The 6,941-nt window shown below is 44.1% G+C and overlaps 1 long non-coding RNA gene across 1 annotated transcript in view; it reads left to right on the top strand.

Moving 5' to 3' along the window:
- Positions 1–4,292: 4,292 nt before the first annotated feature.
- LOC132589373 (uncharacterized) overlaps positions 4,293–6,941 on the top strand; it is a 47,536-nt gene continuing 44,887 nt past the window's right edge. The window contains exons 1-2 of the long non-coding RNA XR_009556592.1: positions 4,293–4,377; positions 4,794–4,962. This is a non-coding gene — a long non-coding RNA (uncharacterized LOC132589373). The remainder of the gene's footprint in view (positions 4,378–4,793; positions 4,963–6,941) is intronic.

The raw sequence follows: 6,941 nt of genomic DNA, 5'->3' as shown, positions 1-6,941 counted from the left end.
TGGTCCAGGGCAGATTTTCAACCAGGAAAACCTGCAGCTGCTCCGCTACCGCTTTCTCAACTACCTTTCCTAGGAACAGCAGGTTCGAAACTGGGTGGTAGTTAGGACATAAGAGAAGCCATGTTGGATCAGGCCAATGGCCCATCCAGTCCAACACTCTGCGTCACACAGTGGCCAAACCTCTGCTCAATATTTTTATCTAACCCCCTCTTGAAGCTGTCTATGCTTGTAGCTGCCACCACCTCCTGTGGCAGTGAATTCCACATGTTAATCACCCTTTGGGTGAAGAAGTACTTCCTTTTATCCGGTTTAACCTGACTGCTCAGCAATTTCATTGAATGCCCACAAGTTCTTGTATTGTGAGAAAGGGAGAAAAGTACTTCTTTCTCTATCCCATGCATTATCTTGTAAACCTCTATCATGTCACCCTGCAGTTGACATTTCTCCAAGCTAAAGAGCCCCAAGCGTTTTAACCTTTCTTCATACGGAAAGTGTTCCAACCCTTTAATCATTCTAGTTGCCCTTTTCCGCACTTTTCCAATGCTATAATATCCTTTTTGAGGTGCGGTGACCAGAATTACAGACAGTATTCCAAATGAGACCGCACCATCGATTTATATGGGGGCTTATTATGATACTGGCTGATTTATTTTCAATTCCCTTCCTAATGATTTCCAGCATGGCATTTGCCTTTTTTTTATTGCAATCGCACACTGTCTTGAAATTTTCAGTGAGTTATCTACCACGACCCCAGGATCTCTCTCTTGGTCAGTCTCTGCCAGTTCACACCCCATCAACTTGTATTTGTAGCTGGGATTCTTGGCTCCAATGTGCATTACTTTGCACTTGGCCACATTGAACCTCATCTGCCACGTTGACGCCTACTCACCCAGTCTCAACAGATCCCTTTGGAGTGCCTCACAATCCTCTCTGGTTCTCACCACCCTGAACAATTTAGTGTCATCTGCAAACTTGGCCACTTCACTACTCACTCCCAACTCCAAATCATTTATGAACAAGTTAAAGAGCATGAGACTCAGTACTGAGCCCTGTGGCACCCCACTGCTTATCGTCTTCCACTGCGAAGACTGCCCATTTATACTCACTCTCTGCTTCCTATTAATTAGCCAGTTTTTGATCCACAAGAGGACCCGTCCTTTTACTCCATGACTCTCAAGCTTTCTAAGGAGCCTTTGATGAGGAACTTTATCAAAAGCTTTCTGGAAGTCAAGATAAACAGCATCTATTGGGTCTCCTTTGTCCACATGTTTGTTCACCCCCTCAAAGAACTGTAACAGGTTAGTGAGGCAAGATCTTCCTTTACAGAACCCATGCTGAGACTTCCTCAATAACCCGTGTTCATCAATGTGCCTACTCATTCTGTCCTTGATAATGGTTTCTACCAACTTTCCCGGTATTGAAGTCAGACTGACTGGCCTGTAATTTCCCAGATCCCCTCTGGAACCCTTTTTAAAGATGGGGGTGACATTTGCTACCTTCCAGTCCTCAGGAACGAAGGCAAATTTCAATGAAAGATTACATATTTTTGTCAGAAAATCCACAAGTTCAACTTTGAGTTCTTTCAGAACTCTTGGATGTATGCCATCCGGACCTGGTGACTTATTAGTTTTTAATTCATCTATCAGTTGTAGGACCTCCTCTCTTGTCTCCTCAATCTGATTCAGGTCTTTCAACACCCCTAGCTAGGATGCTAGGGTCCAGCAAAGTTTTTTCAAAAGTGGACAAATTACAGCCTCCTTTAATCTCTCTGGGAACGTCCCACTTGTCAGGGACAGGTTAACAATATCACCCAGAGAGTCCCTAATACCATCCTGGTAAGCCTTCACAAGCCAGGATGGACAGGGGTCCAGAGGGCAGGTGGTAGACTTCACTGCTACTAGGATCCTGTCTACATCCTCCAATGCGAGTCGACTGAAGCGGTCCAATATTGGACCATCAGACGGCCAAGGGGTTTCCAGTTCACGTATGTATCAACTGTGACTGGGAGGTCCTGGTGGAGAGTCAAGATTTTATCTGCAAAATACTTTGCAAAAGCCTCAGAGCCAATATCCAATTCCCTATCTTTTTGGTTGCTCGATGGCAAAGTTGTCAAAGACCAAATCATTCTAAATACTTGGGCTGAGTATGACTTTGCAGACTCTATGGAGGCCGCATAGAGAGTTTTCTTGGTGGACTTCACACCTTCTCATAGACTTTCATAAGTGTTCTATAAGAGGTTCTGGACTCTTCATCACAAGTAAGCCTCCACACTCTCTCTAACCATCTAAGCTGCCGGTTCATCCTTAGCAGGTCCAAGGAGTACCAGGGAGCTGCTTTGGTGCGGCAGTGCAGAGGGCACCAGTGGGCGATGTCGTCAATGGCAGTGGAAAGTTGGGAATACCAATCCTCCACAAGCTCATCTAATGACCCAACAGGGGGCATCGGATCCCACAGGGCCTCTTGGAACCGCTCTGGGTCTATTTGGCTCCATGGGCAAGCGTAAATCTGCTCGCCATCTGAACAGGGTGGAAGTTGCAGGTTCAGCCGGAGTTTCAAGGCATAGTGGTCTGACCATGGAACAGCGTTTGTCACCATCAGATCCACTGATATCCCTGCCCCGAAGATCAAATCTAGCGTGTGACCAGCCCAGTGTGTGGGAACCAATACAAATTGGTTGAGTCTCCACGTCTCCATGGATGACACCAGGTCCTGTGCCTGCAAGGACACCGCGTCATCAACGTGGACATTGAAATCCCCCAGAACTAAAAGTCTGGGGAAGTCCAATGCCCAAGTGGACACCACATCCAGCAGAGCAGGCAGGCTCTTCGGTGGTGCGTTAGGTGGTCAGTAAATCACCCAGATCGCCACACTCTCCCAGTTTCCCACACCAGGCCAGGGCACTCTATGCCAATGATGTTCGGGTCAAGGAGTGCCCTGAAAGAAAGAGTCTTGGATGAGCACAACAACTCCCCCCCCCCCGCCCATTTGTCCGAGACTGTTGAAGGCGGGGTAAGCTGGTTCAAGGCGACAGTTCATGTGCTGTTCCGTAATAAAATGCCGTAGCGTGGTGGTCTTATTATTAATGGACCTGACATTAATCAACAGCAATGAAGGAGATGGGTAATTTATCCTAGCCACGCAACCAACATGCCTCGGGATAGGACATAGGTGGGAGGGGGTCCAAGCATTTCCATTTCTCTGACTCTCTCTCTGTTTTCACACTATTCCCACTGTCATACCTTCCTGGCCCTATTACAACTGAAATCCCTGACCTTGACATGGCCTCCCCCATGCAGTGCTATTCGGCCAAAAAAAGGCCCTGCTAACATCTGCTGGGAAAGTCCAAGAAGCAGATCTTTCATTCATTAACCCACACACACACACCTTTCTCATACACACTACTCCTAATCTCAATTTAGCTTCCTGCTATTTCCACTATTTACCTAACTCCCCCTAAAAATACCACTATATAAACCAACCTCCACCCCCCACCCCTAATCCTATACTTCCAGTAAAAACTACTAATTAATGTCAATATAACTAGTTCCTCTGCCTCTTCGAAATCCAGCTTGAACTGGTAGTTCCTGATCGACATATTGCTGAAGCCTAGCTTGTAGAATCTTTAACATGATCTTGCTGGTGTGTGAAATGAGTGCAATGGTGCAATAGTTTGACCATTCCTTGGCATTACCCTTCTTTGGGATTGGAATATAAACTGACCTTTTCCAATCCTGTGGCCGCTGTTGCGTTTTCCAAATTTAACAACATAATGAGTGTATCACTTTAACAGCATCGTCTTTTAGGACTCTGAATAGCTCGACCAAGATACTGTCATCTCCACTTGCTTTGTTGTTAGTTATGCTTTCTAAGGCCCATTTGACTTCACACTCCAGGATGTCTGGCTCAAGGTCTGCGATTTCACTGTCATGGTTGTCAAGGACATTGAGATCCTTCTTGTATAATTCTTCTGTGTATTCTTGCCATCTCTTCCTGAACTCTTCTGCTTCTGTTAGGTCCCTTCCATTTTTTTTTGTCCTTTATCATGGCCATCTTTGCACGAAATGTACACATGGGAATTCTTAAAAATAATGTTAAAAAGAGGGACCCTGAGAACTGTTGGGAATAACATTTATTTTTAGACTCCCATTTGACAGTGAACCCGCTGAACGATCCAACGCTGTATTTGCATAGGCTTGTTTGTGTACTACATCTGCTGAAGCTTTGGAACTGACATAGGTTAATGAATACAAATGATAGACAGAGTGCCTTTTCCAACAAAGCTCTACAAATGTTCATTTGTTTGCTTCGTTGGAGCAATGGGAAGCTTTTGCTGTTTTAGGCTGGAAATGTAATAATGCCTCGTGACATGAGACCATGGTAATTGTTTTTAATTTATGTTTGTTTGCTTTTTAAGCTCACTTTTACTGAACGGTTGTACTTGGAAATGGATTTTTATGCTTAATTAACTCACTCTGTTAACTAATAAGGGTTTTTAACAATATAAGGGAGGAAGTACATTGATTTTGAAATCAACTATAGACGAGCAGGATTGACTGAGAGTTAAATTCACCAAAAACATTACCTTGGAATATCTTATATGCAGATTTGATATTTTCAATTCTTTAAAATAAATCTGGTTTTGTAACTGAGGGACCAGGGTAGTTAATCATACCAAAGCAGAAGTCAAAATTTTAGATGACATGTTCATATAAGCCAGACATAAGGAACTGCTTGCTGATCCACATATTTGCTGAATCTGAATGTCTCTTTCCTTGCTTCTGGGATGTGTTTAGGGCCAGTTTAATCTGGTGAATTTCTCCATGTGGACCTGTAAAATAGAAATGGCAATCCATGGCATGTGTGCTGAACAGCAGTGTGTTGAACAGCATCCCTTCTCCACTCAAGTAATTGAAGTGAACCCCTGAAGTGCTGGTGGTACTGCTGAAGATTAACTTGCTTTTGGTGAGTCTGGTCAAGCACAGTTCTCCTCTCTCTTTCCATTTCCTTGTTCTACCATTACACTAACATCTTCACAGCTGGAATTAAGAGGGCATTTTTTGCACTCTGATCAAAAAGGGTTGCCTGCATCTGATATAACTGGAATATAACTGCATGGGAAAAAGGTTACAGTGACCATTATCTCCCTCATCCCAATTCCATCAACAGAACTCCAATAATGACAGGCAATTTTTCTGGATGAAAAAAGCAAGAAGGGTGGTTTTGCTTCTTTCCCTCACTGCTTTCCCTCAATGCAGCTCACTGATCCATGTGACTGTTTCACACATAGACACAATGGTTAAGGGGCCAGACTAAAAGAAGGGATACCCCAGATACAGGTTTGTACCCAGCCATGAAGCTTGGGCAACTTAGGCCTGTCATTCTTTTCCAGCCTAAATTACCTGCCAGGGTTGTTGTGAGAACAAAACAAAATAAGAGAATGGTATAACGCAGCCTGAATTCTATGGAACAAGAATTAGAAAAATGTATTAAACAAACAAAATGCTTTATAAAGACCGTTTTCGCACACAGCTCACCTCGCAGTCACAATCCTGTTCCCTCCGCAGCGTCTGGTCGGATTTCCCACCATCTGTGCCGAAGTTACAGGAAGTGCCGCAGCTTTTGCGTAGCAAACGTAAACCGCTAAAACCCAGTTTACGTTTGCTACGCAGAAGCCGCGGCATTTCCTGTAACTCCGGCGCAGATGGTGGGAAATTCGACAGACACTGCGGAGGGAACAGGATTGTGACTGAGAGGTAAGCTGTGTGCGAAAAAGGTAAAAGGTTCTGCCACCCCAGGAGTTATCTATTCCAAGAGAAATATTAGCTGGTGGAGGTAGGGAAAAGTGAGGAAGGCCTGCAAATATAAGAGCCTTGTGTTAACAGATCGCTGGTGCCAAGCCAGTGTCTGCTTGTGTAACAGTCTAGGCCTTTTTTCTATCACACTTTACACTTGAAACTTTTTAACTCCTTTCCAGTAGCTTTGCCTTATGTGCCCACTACAATTTCATCAAAAGTTATAATGTATGTGCTCCTAAAGAATAGAGCACTACTTCAGTCAGTACTGAAATGCTTATCGATATCTTGGACTGCATATTGTTTTATTATTGATGCTTAGTATTTTAATGTTGTTTACTTTTATTATTTATTTATTCCCCCCACCCCCAATATAAGCCACTCTGAGAGCTCTGCTTTCAGGGAAGGGCGGCCAACAAATCAAACTTAATAAATAATAAATAAATAAACGTTGAGAACTGAAGTGGTGCTCTATTTAGTAACTTATTTTGATAAAATTGTAGTGGGCACATAAGTCAAAGCTACGTTAAAAAAAAAAAAAGCTGAACATTGCATTATGTGCCCACTACAATTTCATCAAAATAAGTTATTAATTTGAGTATGCGCTCCTAATGACTAGAGCACTACTTCAGTTCTCAGCATTTATTTATTTATTATTTATTAAGTTAGATTTGTTGGCCGCCTGTGAGGAAACGACCCCTCTTTTCCTAATATTATAGTCACAAGCACGGTTGCCAGGGCGCCTGGAGAAGTGAGCTTGCACCCGTCTGGCCAGAGAGTGCGAGTAAAGCCATCCAGGAACTAAATAAGACTCATGTGTACAAGCAGCATTATTGTGCTGGCATTCTAAACAGGCACAAAGTGCTTGCCAGCATACACGAACGTTTCCCCCGTCACTGAGCGGGCCCGCCATGGTGAGGAAGAAGCTGCGCCGCCACGGAGCTGTCCAGGCGACTGGTGTTGAAGCGCTAAGCATGGAAACCACTGTGTTTCGCTAACACCACTTGTAGCCATCTTCCTGCCAGGCCGGACTTCATTCCCTCTTAGTGGGAATGTCACGTACGCACCCTGAGTCATTTCTAGCCCGCAAGCAACCCATCCGTGTTATGAATGGATTAACAGCCCGACTGTTGATCCTAATTGCTCAGC

This window comes from Heteronotia binoei, chromosome 21 (assembly GCF_032191835.1).
Source record: "Heteronotia binoei isolate CCM8104 ecotype False Entrance Well chromosome 21, APGP_CSIRO_Hbin_v1, whole genome shotgun sequence".
Taxonomy (NCBI): domain Eukaryota; kingdom Metazoa; phylum Chordata; class Lepidosauria; order Squamata; family Gekkonidae; genus Heteronotia; species Heteronotia binoei.
Note: the sequence above shows the minus strand (reverse complement) of the source record. Positions and strands in the feature narration are given on the sequence as shown.